The sequence below is a fragment of the Schistocerca serialis genome, chromosome 7, assembly GCF_023864345.2.
Source record: "Schistocerca serialis cubense isolate TAMUIC-IGC-003099 chromosome 7, iqSchSeri2.2, whole genome shotgun sequence".
In the NCBI taxonomy this organism is placed as follows: Eukaryota; Metazoa; Arthropoda; class Insecta; order Orthoptera; family Acrididae; genus Schistocerca; species Schistocerca serialis.
This window is the reverse complement of record NC_064644.1, coordinates 617332217-617354341: the sequence shown is the minus strand read 5'-3', so window position 1 is coordinate 617354341 and position 22125 is coordinate 617332217.

The following is a 22125-nucleotide window of genomic DNA, read 5'->3' as shown; positions in this document are numbered from 1 at the left end:
TTCGTATTTTTGTCAGATGCAGTTTATGTGTTACATCGTCAATAAGAAAGTCCAAGATATACTGTAAACCTGACGTGAAGCATCGGAATCTAAAACTGGTCTCACTGGAAACGTTCAAAACATAGACAATAAGAAGAGTCAGTCTTCTTGTACTTAAGTCGGCATTGTGCTATTTGTATTTAATTCCGATGCGATTTCTGTGTTTCATCGTCAATAAGAAGATCCAAGGGATACAGAAAACCTGAAGTGAAGCACCGGAATCTAAAACTGGTCTCACAGGAAAGGGTCAAATCATAGAATGTAATAAGTTGTCAGACCTCGGCATTCTGCTTTTGTATTTAATTCCGATGCAATTTCTGTGTTTCATCGTCAATGAGAAGGTCCAAGGGATACAGTAAACCTGAAGTGAAGCATCGGAATCTAAAACTGGTCTCACAGGAAAGGCTCAAAACATAGACAGTAAGAAGAGTCAGTCTTCTTGTACTGAAGTCGACATTGTGCCTTTTGTATTTTTTTCAAATGCAATTTATGTGTTTCATCGTTAATAAGAAGGTCCAAGATATACAGTAAACCTGAAGTGAAGCATCGGAATCTAAAACTGGTCTCACTGGAAAGGTTCAAAACATAGACAATAAGAAGAGTCAGTCTTCTTGTACTTAAGACGGCATTGTGCTATTTGTATTTAATTCCGATGCGATTTCTGTGTTTCATCGTCAATAAGAAGATCCAAGGGATACAGTAAACCTGAAGTGAAGCTTCGGAATCTATAACTGGTATCACTGGTAAGCAGCACATCATAGAATGTAAGAAGAGTAAGTCCACTTGTACTTAATGGGCATTGTGCTTTTTGTATTAAATTAAGATGCAATTTCTGTGTTTCATTGTCAATAACAAGGTGCAAGGGATTCACTAAACCTGAAGTGAAGCACCGGAATCTAAAACTGGTCTCACTGGAAAGGGTCAAATCATAGAATGTAAGTAGTTGTCCGACCTCGGCATTCTGCTTTTGTACTTAATTCCGATGCAATTTCTGTGTTTCATCGTCAATAAGAAGGTACAAGGTATACAGTAAACCTGAAGTAAAGCTTCGGAATCTAAAACTGGTCTCACAGGAAAGGTTCAAAACATGGACAGTAAGAAGAGTCAGTCTTCTTTTCCTTAAGTCGGCATTGTGCCTTTTGTATTTAATTCCGATGCAATTTCTGTGTTTCATCGTCAATGAGAATGTCCAAGGGATACAGTAAACCTGAAGTGAAGCATCGGCATCTAAGACTGGTCTCACAGGAAAGGTTCAAAACAATGACAGTAAGAAGAGTCAGTCTTCTTGTACTTAAGTCGGCATAGTGCTTTTTTATTTAATTCCGATGCAATTTCTGTGTTTCATCATCAATAAGAAGGTCCAAGGGCTATAGTAAACCTGAAATGAAGCAACTGAAACTATAACTGGTCTCACAGCAAAAAGTTGAAAACTTAGACAGTAAGAAAAGTCGGTCTTCTTGTACTTAAGTTGGCATTGTGCCTTTTGTATTTACTTCCGATGCTATTTCTGTGTTTCGTCGTCAATAAGAAGTTGCAAGAGATTCACTAAACCTGAAGTGAAGCACCGGAATCTAAGACTGGTCTCACAGGAAAGGGTCAAATCATAGAATGTAAGAAGTTGTCAGACCTCGGCATTGTGCTTTTGTATTTAATTCCGAAGCAATTTCTGTGTTTCATCGTCAATAAGAAGGTCCAAGGGATACAGTGAACCTGAAGTAAAGCATCGGAATCTACAACTGGTCTCACATGAAGGGTTCAAAACATGAAAAGTAAGAAGAGTCAGTCTTCTTTTCCTTATGACGGCATTGTGCCTTTTGTATTTAATTCCGATGCAATTTCTGTGTTTCATAGTCAATAAGAACGTCCAAGGGACGTAGAAAACCTGAAGCGAAGCATCGATATCTAAAACTGGTCTCCCAGGAGAGGCTAAAATCATATAATGTAAGAAGAGTCAATCTTTTGTACTTAAGCGGCATTGTGACTTTTGTATTTAATTCCGATGCAATTTCTGTGTTTCATCGTCAATATGAAAGTCCAAGGGATACAGTAAACCTGAAGTGAAGCATCGGAATCTAAAACTGGTCTCACAGGGAAGGTTCAAAACGTAGACAGTTGGAAGAGTCAGTCTTCTTGTACTTAAGTCTGCATTGTGCCTTTTGTATTTAATTCCGATGCAATCTCTGTGTTTCGTCGTCAATAAGGAGTTCCAAGGGATACAGTAAACCTGAAGTGAAGCATCGGATTCTAAAACAGGTCTCACAGGGTGGATTCAAATATAGACAGTAAGCAGAGCGAGTCTCCTTGTACTTAAGTCGGCATTGTGCCTTATGTATTTAATTCCGATGCAATTTTTGTGTTTCATTGTCAATAAGAAGGTCCAAGAGATATAGTAAACCGGAAGTGAAGCATCGGAATCTATAACTGGTCTCAAAGGAAAGGCTCAAAACATAGAGAGTAAGTAGAGTCAGTCTTCTTGTGCTTAAGTCGGCATTGTCCCTTTTGTATTAAATTCCGATTCAATTTATGTGTTTCATCGTCAATAAGAATGTCAAAGGGATAGAGTAAACCTGAAGTGAGGCATCGGTATCTAAAACTGGTCTCACATAAAAGATTCAAAGCATAGACAGTACTAAGAGTCATTCTTCTTGTACTTAAGTGGGCATTGTGCCTTTTGTATTTAATTGCGACGCAATTTCTCTGTTTTATCGTCAGTAAGAAGGTCGAAGGGATGCAGTAAACCTGAAGTGAAGCATCGGAGTCTAAAACTGGTCTCACATTAAAGGTTCAATCCTAGACAGTAAGATGAGTCAGTCTTCTTGTACTTAAGTCGGCATTGCGCCTTTTGTATTTAATTCCGATACAATTTCTGTGATTCATCGTCAATAAGATGTTCCAAGGGATACAATAAACAGAAAGTGAAGCATCGGAATCTAAAACTGGTCTCACAGAAAAGATTCAAAACATAAACTGTAAGAAGGGTCAGTCATCTTGTACTTAAGTTGGCATTGTGCCCTTTGTATTTAATTCCGTTGCAATTTCTGTGTTTCATCGTGAATAAGAAGGTCAAAGATATATAGTAAACCTGAAGTGAAGCATCGGAATCTAAAACTGGTCTCAATGGAAAGGTTCAAAACATAGACAGTAAGAAGATTCAGTCTTCTTTTCCTTAAGTCGGCATTGTGCCTTATCTATTTAATTCCGATGCAATTTCTGTGTTTCATCGTCAATGAGAAGGTCCAAGGGATACAGTAAACCTGAAGTGAAGCATCGGAGTCTAAAACTGGTCTCACATGAAAGGTTCAAAGCATAGACAGTACTAAGAGTCAGTCTTCTTGTACTTAAGTAGGCATTGTGCCTTTTCTATTTAATTCCGATGCAATTTGTCATTTTCATCGTCAAAAAGAAAGTCGAAGGTGCAGTCAACCTGAAGTGAAGCATCGGAGTCTAAAACTGGTCTCTCATCAAAGGTTCGAAACATAGACAGTAAGAAGAGTCAGTCTTCTTGTACTTAAGTCGGCATTGTGCCTTTTGTACTTAATTCCGATGCAATTTCTGTGTCTCATCGTCAATAAGAATGTCCAAGGGGTACAATAAACCTGAAGTGAAGCATCGGAATCTAAAACTGGTCTCACACGAAACTTTCAAATCATAGGATTTAAGAAGAATCAAATTTCTTGTACTTAAGCCAGCATTGTGCCTTTTGCATTTAATTCCGATTCAATTTCTGTCTTTCATCGTCAATACGAAGTTCCAAGTGATACAGTAAACCTGGAGTGAAGCATAGGAATCTAAAAGGGTCTCACAGGAAACTCTCAAATCGTAGAATGTAATAAGAGTCAGTCTTCATGTACTTAAGTCGGCATTGTGCTTTTTTATTTAATTCCGTTGCAATTTCTGTGTTTCATCGTCAATATGAAGGCCCAAGATATAAAGTAAACCTGAAGTGAAACATCGGATCCTATATCTGGTCTCACAGGAGATGTTCAAATAATAGAATTCAGGAAGAGTCAGTCCTCTTCTACTTATGTCGGCATTGTGCCTTTTGTGTTTCATTCCAAAGCACTTTCTGTGTTTCATCGTCAATAAGAGGGTCCAAGGCATACAGTTAACCTGAAGTGAAACATTGAAATCTATAACTGGTCTCACAGGAAAGGTTCAAAACATAGACAGTAAGAAGAGTCAGTCTTCTTGTACTTAAGTCTTCATTGTGCTTTTTGTATTTAATTCCGATGCAATTTCTGTGTTTCATCGTCAATAAGAAGGTCCAAGAGATACAGCAAACCTGAAGTGAAGCATCGGAATCTAAAATTGCTCTCACAGCAAAGGTTCTAAACATAGACAATAGGAAGAGTCATTCGTCTTGAACTTAAGTCGGCATTGTGCCTTTTGTATTTAATCCCGATGCAATTTCTGTGTTTCATCGTCAATAAGAAGGTCCAAGGGATACAGAAACCTGAAGTGAGGCATCGGAATCTAAAATTGGTCTTACAGGAAAGGTTCCAATTATAGACAGTAAGAAGAGTCAGTCTACTTGAACTCAAGTGGGCATTGTGCCTTTAGTATTTAATTCCGATGCAATTTCTGTGTTTCATCGTCAATAAGAAGGTCCAAGGGATACAGTAAACCTGAAGTGAAGCTTCGCAGTCTAAAATTGGTCTCACAGGAAAATTTCAAATCATAGACAGTAAGGAGAGTCGGTCTTCCTGTACTTAAGTTGGCTTTGTGCTTTTGTATTCAATTCCGATGCAATTTCTGTGTTTCATCGTCACCAAGAAGGTCCAAGGGATGCAGTAAACCTGAAGTGAAGCATCGGAATCTAAAACTGGTCTCACAGGAAAGGTTCGAAACATAGACAGTAAGAAGAGTCAGTCTTCTTTTACTTAAGTCGGCAATGTGCGTTTGTATTTAATTCCCATGCAATTTCTGTGTTTCATCGTCAATAAGAAGATCCAAGGGATACAGTAACCCTGAAAAGAAAATCGAAATCTGAAACTGGTGTCACAGGAATGATTCAAAACATAGACAGTATGAAGAGTCAGAGTTCTTGTACTTAAGTCGGCATTGTGCCTTTAGTATTTAATTCCGATGGAATTTCTGTGTTTCATCCTCAATAAGAAGGTCCAAGGTATACAGTAAACCTGAAGTGAAGCATTGGAGTCTAAAACTGGTCTCACAGAAAAGGTTCAATCATAGACAGTAAGAAGCGTCTTTCTCCTTGTACTTAAGTCGGCATTGTGCCTTTTGTATTTCATTGCGATGCAATTTCTGTGTTTCCTCGTCAATAAGTAGGTCGAAGGGATGCAGTAAACCTGAATTGAAGCATCGGAATCTAAAACTGGTCTCACAGGTATGGTTCAAAACATACATAGTACGAAGAGTCAGTCTTCTTGTTCTAAAGTCGGCATTGTTCCTTTTGTATTTAATTCCCATGTAATTTCTGTGTTTCATCGTCAGTAAGAAGGTCCAAGGGATACAATAAACCTGAAGTGATGCATCGGAATGTAAAACTGGTTTCACACGAATGGTTCTAATCATAGAATGTAAGAAGAATCAGTCCTCTTGTATTTAAGTCAGCTTTGTCTCCTTTGTATTTAATTCCGATGCATTTTCTGTGTTTCATCGTCAATATGAAGATCCAAGAGATACAGTGAACCTGAAATGAGGCTTCGGAATTTAAAACTGGTCTTACAGGAAAGGTTCTATTCATAGACAGTAAGAAGAGTCAGTCTACTTGTACTTAAGTGGGTATTGTGCGTTTTGTACTTAATTCCGATGCAATTTCTGTGTTTCATCGTCAATAAGATGGTCCAACGGATACGGTAAACTAGAAGTGAAGTATCGGAGTCTAAAACTGGTCTCAGAGGAAAGGTACAAAACATAGACAGTAAGAAGAGTCAGTCTTCTTGTACTTAAGTCGGCATTGTCCCTTTTGTATTTAATTCCGAGACAATATCTGTGTCTCATCGTCAACAAGAAGGTCCAAGGGATACAGTAAGCCTGAAGTGAAGCATCGGAATCTAAATCTGGTCTCACTGGAAAGGTTAAAATCATAGACAGTAAGAAGAGTCAGTCTTCTTGACCTTAAGTCGGCATTGTGCCTTTTGTGTTTAATTCCGATGCAATTTCTGTGTTTCATTGTCAATACGAAGGTCCATGGGATACAGTAAACCGGAAGTGAAGCATCGGAATCTTTAACTGAACTCACAGGAAAGGCTCAAGACATAGACAGTAAGAAGAGTCAGTCTTATTGTGCTTAAGTCGGCATTGTTCTTTTTGTATTAAATTCCGATGCAATTTCTGTGTTTCACCGTCAATAAGAAAGTCAAAGGAATAGAGTAAACCTGAAGTGAAGCATCGGAATCTAAAACTGTGCTCACAGGAAAGGTTCAAAACATAGACAGTAAGAAGAGTCAGTCTTCGTGTACTTAAGTCGGCAATGTGCCTTTGTATTTAATTCCCATGCAATTTCTGTGTTTCATCGTCAATAAGAAGATCCAAGAGATACAGTAACCCTGAAAAGAAATTCGAAATCTGAAACTGGTGTCATAGGAATGATTCAAAACATAGACAGTATGAAGAGTCAGAGTTCTTGTACTTAAGTCGGCATTGTGCCTTTAGTATTTAATTCCGATGGAATTTCTGTGTTTCATCCTCAATAAGAAGGTCCAAGGTATACAGTAAACCTGAAGTGAAGCATCGGAGTTTAAAATTGGTCTCACATGAAAGTTTCAAAGCATAGACAGTACGAAGAGTCAGCCTTCTTGTACTTAAGTTGGCATTGTGCCCTTTGTATTTAATTCCGTTGCAATTTCTGTGTTTCATCGTGAATAAGAAGGTCAAAGATATACAGTAAACCTGAAGTGAAGCATCGGAATCTAAAACTGGTCTCACTGGAAAGGTTCAAAACATAGACAGTAAGAAGATTCAGTCTTCTTTTCCTTAAGTCGGCATTGTGCCTTTTCTATTTAATTCCGATGCATTTTCTGTGTTTCATCGTCAATGAGAAGGTCCAAGGGATACAGTAAACCTGAAGTGAAGCATAGGAATCTAAAACAGGTCTCACAGGAGAGGCTCAAATCGTAGAATGTAAGAAGAGTCAGACTTCATGTACTTAAGTCGGCATTGTGCTTTTTGTATTTAATTCCGATGCAATTTCTGTGTTTCATCGTCTATATGAAGGCCCAAAATATAAAGTAAACCTGAAGTGAAACATCGGAACCTAAAACTGGTCTCACAGGAGAGGTTCAAATAATAGAATTTAAGAAGAGTCAGTCCTCTTCTACTTATGTCGGCATTGTGCCTTTTGTATTTAATTCCAAAGCACTTTCTGTGTTTCATCGTCAATAAGAAGGTCCATGGGATAAAGTTAACCTGAAGTGAAACATTGAAATCTATAACTGGACTCACAGGAATGGTTCAAATCATAGACAGTAAGAAGAGTCAGTCTTCTTGTACTTAAGTCGGCATTGTGCCTTTAGTATTTCATTCCAATGGAATTTCTGTGTTTCATCGTCAATAAGAAGGTCCAAGGGATACAGTAAACCTGAAGTGAAGCATCGGAGTCTAAAACTGGTCTCACATGAAAGGTTCAAAGCATAGACAGTACTAAGAGTCAGTCTTCTTGTATTTAAGTAGGCATTGCGCCTTTTCTATTTAATTCCGATGCAATTTGTCATTTTCATCGTCAAAAAGAAAGTCGAAGGTGCAGTCAACCTGAAGTGAAGCATCGGAGTCTAAAACTGGTCTCTCAGGAAAGGTTCAGTCATAGACAGTAAGATGAGTCAGTCTTCTTGTACTTAAGTCGCCATGGTGCCTTTTATATTTCATTCCCGAGCAATTTCTGTGTTTCCTCGTCAATAAGAAGGGCCAAGGGTTGCAGTAAACCTGAAGTGAAGCATCGGAATCAAGAACTAGTCTCACAGGAAAGGTTCAAAACATAGACAGTCGGAAGAGCCATTTTCTTGTACTTAAGTCGGCATTGTTCCATTTGTATTAAATTCCGATTCTCTTTCTGTGTTTCATCGTCAATAACAAGGTCCAAGGGATACAGTAAACCTGAAGTGAAGCATCGGAATCTAAAACTGGTCTCACAGAAAAGGTTCGAAACATAGACAGTAAGAAGAGTCAGTCTTCTTGTACTTAAGTCGGCATTGTGCCTTTAGTATTTAATTCCGATGCAATTTCTGTGTCTCATCGTCAATAAGAATATCCAAGGGGTACAATAAACCTGAAGTGAAGCATCGGAGTCTAAAACTGGTCTCACAGGAAAGGTTCTAATTATAGACAGTAAGAAGAGTCAGTCTACTTGAACTCAAGTGGGCATTGTGCCTTTAGTATTTAATTCCGATGCAATTTCTGTGTTTCATCGTCAATAAGAAGGTGCAACGGATACAGTAGACCTGAAGTGAAGCTTCGCAGTCTAAAATTGGTCTCACAGGAAAATTTCAAATCATAGACAGTAAGGAGAGTCGGTCTTCTTGTACTTTTCTTGTGCTTTTGTATATAATTCCGGTGCAATATTTGTGTTTCATCGTCAATAAGAAGGTCCAAGGGATACAGTAAACCTGAAGTGAAGCATCGGAGTCTAAAACTGGTCTCACAGAAAAGGTTCAATCATAGACAGTAAGAAGCGTCATTCTCCTTGTACTTAAGTCGGCATTGTGCCTTTTGTATTTCATTGCGATGCAATTTCTGTGTTTCCTCGTCAATAAGTAGGTCGAAGGGATGCAGTAAACCTGAATTGAAGCATCGGAATCTAAAACTGGTCTCACAGGTATGGTTCAAAACATACATTGTACGAAGAGTCAGTCTTCTTGTTCTAAAGTCGGCATTGTTACTTTTGTATTTAATTCCCATGCAATTTCTGTGTTTCATCGTCAGTAAGAAGGTCCTAGGGATACAATAAACCTGAAGTGATGCATCGGAATGTAAAACTGGTTTCACACGAATGGTTCTAATCATAGAATGTAAGAAGAATCAGTCCTCTTGTATTTAAGTCAGGTTTGTCTCCTTTGTATTTAATTCCGATGCATTTTCTGTGTTTCATCGTCAATATTAAGATCCAAGAGATACAGGGAACCTGAAGTGAGGCTTCGGAATTTAAAACTGGTCTTACAGGAAAGGTTCTAATCATAGACAGTAAGAAGAGTCAGACTACTTGTACTTAAGTGGGAATTGTGCCTTTTGTACTTAATTCCGATGCAATTTCTGTGTTTCATCGTCAATAAGGTGGTCCAAGGGATACGGTAAACTAGAAGTGAAGTATCGGAGTCTAAAACTGGTCTCAGAGGATAGGTACAAAACATAGACAGTAAGAAGAGTCAGTCTTCTTGTACTTAAGTCGGCATTGTCCCTTTTGTATTTAATTCCGAGACAATATCTGTGTCTCATCGTCAATAAGAAGGTCTAAGGGATACAGTAAGCCTGAAGTGAAGCATCGGAATCTAAATCTGGTCTCACTGGAAAGGTTAAAATCATAGACAGTAAGAAGAGTCAGTCTTCTTGACCTTAAGTCGGCATTGTGCCTTTTGTGTTTAATTCCAATGCAATTTCTGTGTTTCATTGTCAATACGAAGGTCCATGGGATACAGTAAACCGGAAGTGAAGCATCGGAATCTTTAACTGAACTCACAGGAAAGGCTCAAGACATAGACAGTAAGAAGAGTCAGTCTTATTGTGCTTAAGTCAGCATTGTTCTTTTTGTATTAAATTCCGATGCAATTTCTGTGTTTGACCGTCAATAGGAAAGTCAAAGGATTAGAGTAAACCTGAAGTGAAGCATCGGAATCTAAAACTGGGCTCACAGGAAAGGTTCAAAACATAGACAGTAAGAAGAGTCAGTCTTCTTGTACTTAAGTCGGCATTGTGCCTTTGTATTTAATTCCCATGCAATTTCTGTGTTTCATCGTCAATAAGAAGATCCAAGGGATACAGTAACCCTGAAAAGAAAATCGAAATCTGAAACTGGTGTCATACGAATGATTCAAAACATAGACAGTATGAAGAGTCAGTGTTCTTGTACTTAAGTCGGCATTGTGCCTTTAGTATTTAATTCCGATGGAATTTCTGTGTTTCATCCTCAATAAGAAGGTCCAAGGTATACAGTAAACCTGAAGTGAAGCATCGGAGTTTAAAATTGGTCTCACATGAAAGGTTCAAAGCATAGACGGTACGAAGAGTCAGCCTTCTTGTACTAAGTCGGCATTGAGCCTTTTGCATTTAATTACGTTGCAATTTGTCTGTTTCATCGTCAATAAGAAGGTCGAAGGGATGCAGTAAAAATGACGTGAAGCATCGGAGTCTAAAAATGGTCTCACAGGAATCGTTTAATCATAGCAAGTAAGAAGAGTCAGTCTTCTTGTACTTAAGTGGGCATTGTGCCTTTTGTATTTAATTCCGATGCAATTTCTGTGTTTCATCGTCAATAAGAATGTCCAAGGGATACAATAAACCTGAAGTGAAGCATCGGAATCTAAAACTGGTCTCACACGAAAGTTTCAAATCATAGGATTTAAGAAGAATCAGTTTTCTTGTACTTAAGTCAGCATTGTGCCTTTTGTATTTAATTCCGATTCAATTTCTGTCTTTCATCGTCAATATGAAGTTGCAAGGGATACAGTAAACCTGGAGTGAAGCATAGGAATCTAAAACAGGTCTCACAGGAAAGGCTCAAATCGTAGAATGTAAGAAGAGTCAGTCTTCATGTACTTAAGCCGGCATTGTGATTTTGTATTTAATTCCGATGCAATTTCTGTGTTTCACAGTCAATATGAAGGCCCAAGATATAAAGTAAACCTGAAGTGAAACATCGGAACCTAAAACTGGTCTCACAGGAGATGTTGAAATAATAGAATTTAAGAAGAGTCAGTGATCTTCTACTTATGTCGGCATTGTGCCTTTTGTATTTAGTTCCAAAGCACTTCTGTGTTTCATCGTCAATAAGAAGGTCCAAGGGATACAGAAACCTGAAGTGAGGCCTCGGAATCTAAAATTGGTCTTACAGGAAAGGTTCTAATTATAGTCAGTAAGAAGAGTCAGTCTTCTTCTACTTAAGTCGGCTTTGTGCTTTTGTATTTAATTCCGATGCAATTTCTGTGTTTCATCGTCAATAAGAAGGTCCAAGAGATGCAGGAAACCTGAAGTGAAGCATCGGAATCTAAAACTTGTCTCACAGGAAAGGTTCGGAACATAGACAGTAAGAAGAGTCAGTCTTCTTTTACTTAAGTCGGCATTGTGCCTTTTGTATATAATTCCGATGCAATATTTGTGTTTCATCGTCAATAAGAAGGTCCAAGGGATACAGTAAACCTGAAGTGAAGCATCGGAGTCTAAAACTGGTCTCACAGGAAAAGTTCAATCATAGACAGTAAGAAGCGTCTTTCTCCTTGTACTTAAGTCGGCATTGTGCCTTTTGTATTTCATTGCGATGCAATTTCTGTGTTTCCTCGTCAATAAGTAGGTCGAAGGGATGCAGTAAACCTGAATTTAAGCATCGGAATTTAAAACTGGTCTCACAGGAATGGCTCAAGACATAGACAGTAAAGAGAGTCAGTCTTCTTGTACTTAAGTCGGCATTGTGCCTTTTGTATTTAATTCCGATGCAATTTCTGTGTTTCATTGTCTATACGAAGGTCCAAGGGATACAGTAAACCGGAAGTGAAGCATCGGAATCTTTAACTGGTCTCACAGGAAAGGCTCAAGACATAGACAGTAAGAAGAGTCAGTCTTCTTGTGCTGAAGTCGGCATTGTTCCTATTGTATTAAATTCCGATGCAATTTCTGTGTTTCACCGTCAATAAGAAACACAAAGGGATAGAGTAAACCTGAAGTGAAGCATCGGAATCCAAGCTGGTCTCACAGGAAAGGTTCAAAACATAGACAGTAATAAGAGTCAGTCTTCTTGTACTTAAGTCGGCATTGTGACTTTGTATTTAATTCCGATGCAATTTCTGTGTTTCATCGTCAATAAGAAGATCCAAGGGATAAAGTAACCCTGAAAAGAAAATCGAAATCTGAAACTGGTGTCATAGGAATGATTCAAAACATAGACAGTAAGAACAGTCAGTGTTCTTGTACTTAAGTCGGCATTGTGCCTTTAGTATTTAATTCCGATGCAATTTCTGTGTTTCATCGTCATTAAGAAGGACCATGAGATACAGTAAACCATAAGTGAAGCATCGGAATCTAAAAGTGGTATCACAGGAAAGGTTCTAAACATAGACAGTAAGAAGAGTCATTCTTCTTGTACTTAAGTCGGCATTGTGCCTTTTGTATTTAATCCCGATGCAATTTCTGTGTTTCATCGTCAATAAGGAGGTCCAAGGGATACAGTAAACCCGAAGTGAAGCATCGGAATCTAAAACTGGTCTCACAGGAATGGCTCACATCATAGACAGTAAGAAGAGTCAGTCCTCTTGTACTTAAGTCGGCAATATGCCTTTTGTATTTAATTCCGATGCAATTTCTGTGTTTCATCGTCATTAAGAAGGTCCATGGGATAAAGTAAACCTGAAATGAACATCGAAAGCTAAAACTGGTGTCATAGGAATGATTCAAAACATAGACAGTAAGAAGAGTCAGTGTTCTTGTATTTACGTCGGCATTGTGCCTTTTGGATTTAATTCCGATGGAATTTCTGTGTTTCATCGTCAATAGCAAGGTCCAAGGGATACAGTAAACCTGAAGTGAAGCATCGGAGTCTAAATCTGGTCTCACACTAAAGGATCAAAGCATAGACAGTACTAAGAGTCTTTCTTCTTGCACTTAAGTCGGCATTGTGCCTTTTGTATTCAATCCCGATGCAATTTCTGTGTTTCATCGTCAACAAGAAGATCCAAGGGATACAGTAAACCTGAAGTGAGGCATCGGAACCTAAAACTGGTCTTACAGGAAAGGTTCTAATCATAGACAGTAAGAAGAGTCAGTCTACTTGTACTTAAGTGGGCATTGTGCCTTTTGTATTTAATTCCGATGCAATTTCTGTGTTTCATCGTCAATAAGAAGGTCCAAGGGATATAGTAAACCTGAAGTGAAGAATCGGAGTCTAAAACTGGTCTCAGAGGAAAGTTTCAAACATAGACAGTAAGAAGAGTAAGTCTTCTAGTACTTAAGTCGGCATTGTTGCTTTTGTATTTAGCGCCGATGCAATTTCTGTGTTACATCGTCAATAAGAAGATCCAAGGGATACAGTAAGCCTGAAAAGAAAATCGAAATCTGAAACTGGTGTCATAGGAATGATTCAAAACATAGACAGTAAGAAGAGTCAGTGTTCTTGTACTTAAGTCGGCATTGTGCCTTTAGTATTTAATTCCGATGGAATTTCTGTGTTTCATCGTCAATAACAAGGTCCGAGGGATACAGTAAACCTGAAGAGAAGCATCGGAGTCTAAATCTGGTCTCACACGAAAGGTTCAAAGCATAGACAGTACTAAGAGTCATTCTTCTTGCACTTAAGTCGGCATTGAGCCTTTTGCATTTAATTACGTTGCAATTTGTCTGTTTCATCGTCAATAAGAAGGTCGAAGGGATGCAGTAAAAATGACGTGAAGCATCGGAGTCTAAAAATGGTCTCACAGGAAACGTTTAATCATAGACAGTAAGAAGAGTCAGTCTTCTTGTACTTAAGTGGGCATTGTGCCTTTTGTATTTAATTCCGATGCAATTTCTGTGTTTCATCGTCAATAAGAATGTCCAAGGGATACAATAAACCTGAAGTGAAGCATCGGAATCTAAAACTGGTCTCACACGAAAGTTTCAAATCATAGGATTTAAGAAGAATCAGTTTTCTTTTACTTAAGTCAGCATTGTGCCTTTTGTATTTAATTCCGTTTCAATTTCTGTCTTTCATCGTCAATATGAAGTTGCAAGGGATACAGTAAACCTGGAGTGAAGCATAGGAATCTAAAACGGGTCTCACAGGAAAGGCTCAAATCGTAGAATGTAAGAAGAGTCAGTCATCATGTACTTAAGCCGGCATTGTGCTTTTTGTATTTAATTCCGATGCAATTTCTGTGTTTCACAGTCAATATGAAGGCCCAAGATATAAAGTAAACCTGAAGTGATACATCAGAACCTAAAACTGGTCTCACAGGAGATGTTCAAATAATAGAATTTAAGAAGAGTCAGTCCTCTTCTACTTATGTCGGCATTGTGCCTTTTGTATTTAGTTCCAAAGCACTTTCTGTGTTTCATCGTCAATAAGAAGGTCCAAGGGATACAGAAACCTGAAGTGAGGCCTCGGAATCTAAAATTGGTCTTACAGGAAAGGTTCTAATTATAGACAGTAAGAAGAGTCAGTCTACTTGTACTTAAGTCGGCATTGTGCCTTTTGTATATAATTCCGATGCAATATTTGTGTTTCATCGTCAATAAGAAGGTCCAAGGGATACAGAAAACCTGAAGTGAAGCATCGGAGTCTAAAACTGGTCTCACAGGAAAGGTTCAATCATAGACAGTAAGAAGCGTCTTTCTCCTTGTACTTAAGTCGGCATTGTGCCTTTTGTATTTCATTGCGATGCAATTTCTGTGTTTCCTCGTCAATAAGTAGGTCGAAGGGATGCAGTAAACCTGAATTTAAGCATCGGAATTTAAAACTGGTCTCACAGGAATGGCTCAAAACATAGACAGTAAGGAGAGTCAGTCTTCTTGTACTTAAGTCGGCATTGTGCCTTTTGTATTTAATTCCGATGCAATTTCTGTGTTTCATCGTCAATAAGAAGGTCCAAGGGATACAGTAACCTTGAAATGAACATCGAAATCTAAAACTGGTCCCATAGGAAAGGTACAACACATTGACAGTAAGAAGAGTCAGTCTTCTTGTACCTAAGTTCGCATTGTGCAGTTTGTATATGATTTCGATGCAATCTCTGTGTTTCATCGTCAATAACAAGGTCCAAGAGATACTGTAAACCGGAAGTGAGTCACCGGAATCTAAAACTGGTCTTACAGGAAAGGTTCTAATCATAGACAGTAAGAAGAGTCAGTCCAATTGTACTTAAGTGGGCATTGTGCCTTTTGTATTTAATTCCGATGCAATTTCAGCGTTTCATCGTCAATATGAAAGTCCAAGGGATACAGTAAACCTGAAGTGAAGCATCGGAGTCTAAAACTGGTCTCAGAGGAAAGGTTCAAAACATAGACAGTAAGAAGAGTTAGTCTTCTTGTACTTAAGTCGGCATTGTTCCTTTTGTATTTAATTCCGATGCAATTTCTGTGTTTCATCGTCAATAAGAAAGTCCAAGGGATACAGTAAACCTGAAGTGAAGCATCGGAATCTAAAACTGGTCTCACACGAATGGCTCAAAACATAGACAGTAAGAAGAATTAGTCTTCTTGTACTTAAGTCGGCATTATGCCTTTTGTATTTAATTCCGATGCAATTTCTGTGTTTCATCGTCATTAAGATGGCCCATGGGATAAAGTAAACCTGAAATGAACATCGAAATGTAAAACTGGTGTCATAGGAATGATCAAAACATAGACAGTAAGAAGAGTCAGTGTTCTTGTACTTAAGTCGGCATTGTGCCTTTAGTATTTAATTCCGATGGAATTACTGTGTTTCATCGTCAATAAGAAGGTCCAAGGGATACAGTAAACCTGAAGTGAAACATCGGAGTCTAAATCTGGTCTCACACGAAAGGTTCAAAACATAGACAGTACTAAGAGTCATTCTTCTTGTACTTAAGTCGGCATTGTGCCTTTTGTATTTAATCCCGATGGAATTTCTGTGTTTCATCGTCAACAAGAAGGTCCAAGGGATACAATAAACCTGAAGTGAGTCATCGGAATCTAAAACTGGTCTTACAGCAAAGGTTCTAATCATAGACAGTAAGAAGAGTCAGTCTACTTGTACTTAAGTGGGCATTGTGCCTTTTGTATTTAATTCCGATGCAATTTCTGTGATTCATCGTCAATATGAAGGTCCAAGGGATACAGTAAACCTTAAGTGAAGCATCGGAGTCTAAAACTGGTCTCAGAGGAAAGGTTCAAAACATAGACAGTAAGAAGAGTCAGTCGTCTTGCACTTAAGTCGGCATTGTTCCTTTTGTATTTAATTCCGATGCAATTTCTGTGTTTCATCGTCAATAAGAAGGTCCAAGGGATACAGTTAACCTGCAGTGAAGCATAGGAATCTAAAACTGGTCTCACAGGAAAGATTCAAAACATAGACAGTAAGAAGAGTCAGTCTTCTTGTACTTAAGCCGGCATTGTGCCTTTTGTATTTAATTCCGATGCAATTTCTGTGTTTCATCGTCAATATGAAGGGCCAAGATGTACAGTAAACCTGAAGTGAAACATCGGAACCTAAAACTGGTCTCACAGGAGAGGTTCAAATCATAGAATTTAAGAAGAGTCAGTCCGCTTCTACTTAGGTCGTCATTGTGCCTTTAGTATTTAATTCCAAAGCACTTTCTGTGTTTCATCGTCAATAAGAAGGTCCAAGGAATACCGTAAACCTGAAGTGAAACATTGGAATCCATAACTGGTCTCACATTAAAGGTTGAAATCATAGACAGTAAGAAGATTCAGTCTTCTTGTACTTAAGCAGGCATTGTGCTTTTTGTATTTAATTCCAACGCCACTTCTGTGTTTCATCGTCAATAAGTAGGTCCAAGAGGTACAGTAAACCTGAAGTGAAGCATCGGAATGTAAAACTGCTCTCACAGAATAGGTTCTAAACATAGACAGTAGGAAGAGTCATTCGTCGTGTACTTAAGTCGGCTTTGTGCTTTTGTATTTAATTCTGAAGCAATTTCTGTGTTTCATCGTCAATAAGAAGGTCCAAGGGATGCAGTCAACATGAACTGAAGGATCGGAATTTAAAACTGGTCCCACAGGAAGGGTTAAAATCATAGACAGTAAGAACAGTCAGTCTTCTTGTACTTAAGTCGGCATTGTGCCTTTAGTATTTAATTCCGATGAAATTTCTGTGTTTCGTCGTCAATAAGAACGTCCTTGGGATACAGGAAACCTGAAGTGAAGCGTCGGAATCTATAACTGGTCTCACAGGAAAGGTTCAAAACATAGACAGTAAGAAGAGTCATTGTTCTTGTACTTAATCGGCATTGTTCCTTTTGTATATGATTCCGATGTAATTTCTGTGTTTCATCGTCGATAAGAAGGTCCAAGTGATACAGTCAACATGAACTGAAGGATCGGAATTTAAAACTGGTCCCACAGGAAGGGTTAAAATCATAGACAGTAAGAACAGTCAGTCTTCTTGTACTTAAGTCGGCATTGTGCCTTTAGTATTTAATTCCGATGGAATTTCAGTGTTTCATCGTCAATAAGAAGGTCCAAGTGATACAGTAAACCGGAAGTGTGGCATCGGTATCTATAACTGGTCTCACAGATATTGTTCAAAGCATAGACTTAAGAAAAATCAGTCTTCTTGTACTTAAGTCGGTATTGTGCATTTTGTATTTAATTCCGATGAAATTTCTGTGTTTCGTCGTCAATAAGAACGTCCTTGGGATACAGGAAACCTGAAGTGAAGCATCGGAATCTAAAACTGGTCTCACAGGAAAGGTTAAAATCATAGACAGTAAGAAGAGTCTCACTTCTTGTACTTATGTCGGCATTGTGCCTTTTGTATTTAATTCTGATGCTATTTCTGTGATTTATCGTCAATAAGAAGGTCCAAGGGATACAGTAAACCTGAAGTGAAGCATCGGAATTTAAAACTGGTCTCAGAAGAATGGCTCAAAACATAGACAGTAAGAAGAGTCAGTCTTCTTGTACTTAAATCGGCACTGTGCCTTTTGAATTTAATTCCGATGGAATTTCTGTGTTTCATCGTCAATAAGAAAGTCCAAGGGATGCAGTAAATCGGAAATGAACACCGAAATCTAAAACTGGTCTCACAGGAAAGGTTCAAAACATAGACGGTATGAAGAGTCAGTCTTCTGGTCCTTCAGTCGGCATTGTGCTGTTTGTATTTCATTCCGATGCGATTTCTGTGTATCATCGTCAATAAGAAGGTCCAAGGGATACAGTAACCTTGAAATGAACATCGAAATCTAAAACTGGTCTCATAGGAAAGGTTCAAAACATTGACAGTAAGAAGAGCCACTCTCCTTGTACTTATGTCGGCATTGTGCTTTTTGTATTTAATTCTGATGCAATTTCTGTGTTTCATCGGCAATAAGGAGGTCCAAGGGATACAGTAAACCTGAAGCGAAGCATCGGAATCTGATACTGGTGTCATAGGAATGATTCAAAAATAGTCAGTAAGAAGATTCAGTGTTCTTGTACTTAAGTCGGCATTGTGCTTTTAGTATTTAATTCCGATGGAATTTCTGTGTTTCATCGTCAATAAGAAGGTTCAAGGTATATAGTACACCTGAAGTGAAGCATCGGAGTCTAAAACTGGTCTCACATGAAAGGTTCAAAGCATAGACAGTGCGAAGAGTCAGTCCTCTTGTACTTAAGTTGGCATTGTGCCTTTTGTATTTAATTCCGTTGCAATTTGTCTGTTTCATCGTCAATAAGAAGGTCGAAGGGATGCACAAAACCTGAAGTGAAGCATCGGAGTCTAAAACTGGTCTCACAGGAGAGGTTCAAATCATAGACAGTAAGAAGAGTCAGTCTTCTTGTACTTAATTTGGCAATGTGCCTTTTCTATTTAATTCCGATGCAATTTCTGTGTTTCATCGTCAATAAGAATGTCCAAGGGATACAATTAACCTGTAGTGAAGCATCGGAATCTAAAACTGGACTCACACGAAAGTTTCAAATCATAGGATGTAAAAAGAATCAGTCCTCTTGTACTTAAGTCAGCATTGTGCCTTTTGTATTTAATGCCGATGCAATTTCTGTCTTTCATCGTCAATATGAAGTTCCAAGGGATACAGTAAACCTGAAGTGAAGCATAGGAATCTAAAACTGGTCTCACAGGAAAGGCTCAAATCGTAGAATGTAAGAAGAGTCAGTCTTCTTCTACATAAGTCGGCATTGTGCCTTTTGTATTTAATTCTGATGCAATTTCTGTGTTTGATCGTCAATATGAAGGCCCAAGATATACAGTAAACCTGAAGTGAAATATCGGAACTTAAAACTGGTCTCACAGGAAAGGTTCAAATCATAGAATTTAAGAAGAGTCAGTCCTCTTCTACTTATGTCGGCATTGTTTCATTTGTATTTAATTCCAAAGAACTTTCTGTGTTTCATCGTCAATAAGAAGGTCCAAGGGATACAATGAACCTGAAGTGAAACATTGGAATCTATAACTGGTCTCACAGGAAAGGTTCAAAACATACACAGTAAGAAGAGTAAGTCTTCTTATACTTAAGTCGGCATTGTGCCTTTTGCATTTAATTCCGATGCAATTTCTGTGTTTCATCGTCAATAAGAAGGTCCAAGAGATACAGTAAACCAGAAGTGAAGCATCGGAATCTAAAACTGGTCTCACAAGAAAGGTTCTAAACATAGACAGTAAGTAGAGTCATTCTTCTTGTACTTAAGTCGGCATTGTGCCTTTTGGATTTAATCCCGATGCAAGTTCTGTGTTTCATCGTCAACAAGAAGGGCCAAGGGATACCGTAAATCTGAAGTGAGGCATCGGAATCTAAAACTGCTCTTACAGGAAAGGTTCTAATCATAGACAGTAAGAAGAATCAGTCTACTTGTACTTAAGTGGGCATTGTGCCTTTTGTATTTAATTCCGATGCAATTTCTGTGTTTCATCGTCAAATAGAAGGTCCAAGGGATACAGTAAACCTGAAGTGAAGCATCGGAATCTAAAACTGCTCTCACAGGAAAGGTTCTAAACATAGACAGTAGGAAGAGTCATTCGTCTTGTACTTAAGTCGGCATACAGCCATTTGTATTTAATCCCGATGCAATTTCTGTGTTTCATCGCCAATAAGAAGGTCCAAGGGATACAGTAAACCAGAAGTGAAGCATCGGAATCTAAAACTGGTCTCACAGGAATGGTTCAAATCATAGAATGTAAGAAGAGTCAGTCTTCTTGAACTTAAGTCGGTATTGTGCTTTTGTATTTAATTGTGATGCAATTTCAGTGTTTAATCGTCAATAACAAGGTCCAAGGGCTACATTAAACCTGAAGTGAAGCATCGGAATCTAAAACTGGTCTCACAGGACTGGCTCAAAACATATACATTAAGAAGAGTCAGTCTTCTTGTACTTAAGTCGGCATTGTGCCTTTTGTATTTTATTCCGCTGCAATTTCTGTGTTTCATCGTCAATAAGAAGGTCCAAGGGATACAGTAAACCTGAAGTGAAGCATCGGAATCGAAAACTGGTCTCACAGGAATGGTTCAAATCATAGAATGTAAGAAGAGTCCGTCTTCTTGTACTTAAGTCGGCATTGTGCCTTTAGTATTTTATTCCGATGGCATTTCTGTGTTTCATCGTCAATAAGAAGGTCCAAGGGATACAGTAAACCTGAAGTGAAGCATCGGAATCTGTAACTGGTCTCACAGGAAAGTTTCAAAACATAGACATAAGAAGAGTCAGTCTTCTTGTACTTAAGTCGGCATTGTGCATTTTGTATTAAATTCCGATGCTAATTCTGTGTTTTGTCGTCAATATGAAGGTCCAAGGTATACAGTAAAACAGAAGTGAAGCATCGTAATCTAAAATTGGTCCCACAGGAAAGGTTCAAAAGATAGACAGTAAGAAGAGTCAGTCATCCTGTACTTAAGTCGGCAATGTTCCTTTTGTATTTAATTCGAATGAAATTTCTGTGTTTCATCGTCAATAAGAATGTCCAAGGGATGCAGTAAATCTGAAATGAACACCGAAAGCTGAAACTGGTCTCACTGGAAAGGTCTAAAACATAGACGGTACGAAGAGTCAGTCTTCTTGTACTTAAGTCGGCATTGTGCTGTTTGTATATAATTCCGGTGCGATTTCTGTGTTTCATCGTCAATAAGAAGGTCCAAGGGATACTGTAAACAGGAAGTGAAGCATCGGAATCTACAACTGGTCTCAGAGGAAAGGTTCAAAACATTGACAGTAAGAAGAGTCAGTCTTCCTGTACTTAAGTCGGCATTGTACCTTTTGTATTTAATTCCGATGCAATTTCTGTGTTTCATCGTCAATATGAAGGTCCAAGGGGTACAGTAAGCTTGAAATGAAGATCGAAATCTAATACAGGTCTCATAGGAATGTGTCAAACATAGTCATTAAGATGAGTCAGTCTTCTTGTACTTAAGTCGGCATTGTGCCTTTTGTATTTATTTCCGATGCAATTTCTGTGTTTCATCGTAAATAAGTAGGTCCAAGGGATACAGTAACCTTGAAATGAACATCGAAATCTAAAACTGGTCTCATAGGAAAGGTTCAAAACATTGACAGTAAGAAGAGTCAGTCTACTTGTACTTAAGTCCGCATTGTGCCATTAGTATTTAATTCCGATTGAATTTCTGTGTTTCATCGTCAATAAGAAGGTCCAACTGATACAGTAAACCGGAGGTGAGGCATCGGAATCTATAACGGGTCTCACAGGAAAGGTTCAAAACATAGACAGTAAGAAGAGTCAGTCTTCTTGTACTTAAATCGGCATTGTGCCTTTTGTATTTAATTCCGAAGAAATTTTTGTGTTTCGTCATCAATAAGAAGGTCCAAGGGATACTGTAAACAGGAAGTGAAGCATAGGCATCTAAAACTGGTCTCATAGGAAAGGTTCAAAACATTGACAGTAAGAAGAGTCGGTCTTCTTGTACTTAAGTCGGCATTGTGCCTTTAGTTTTTAATTCCGATGGAATATCTGTGTTGCATCGTCAATAAGAAGGTCCAAGTTATACAGTAACCTCGAAATGAACATCGAAATCTAAAACTGGTTTCACAGGAATGGTTCAAAGCATAGACATAAGAAGAATCACGCTTCTTGTACTTAAGTCGGTATTGTGCATTTTGTATTTAATTCCGATGGAATTTCTGTGTTTCATCGTCAATAAGAATATACAGGGGATACAGTAAACCTGAAGTGATGCATCGGAAACTATAACAGATCTCACAGGAAAGGTTCAAAACATAACCATTAGAAGAATCAGTCTTCTTGTACCTAAGTCGGTATTGTGCATTTTGTATTTAATTCCGGTGCATTTTCTGTGTTTCGTCGTC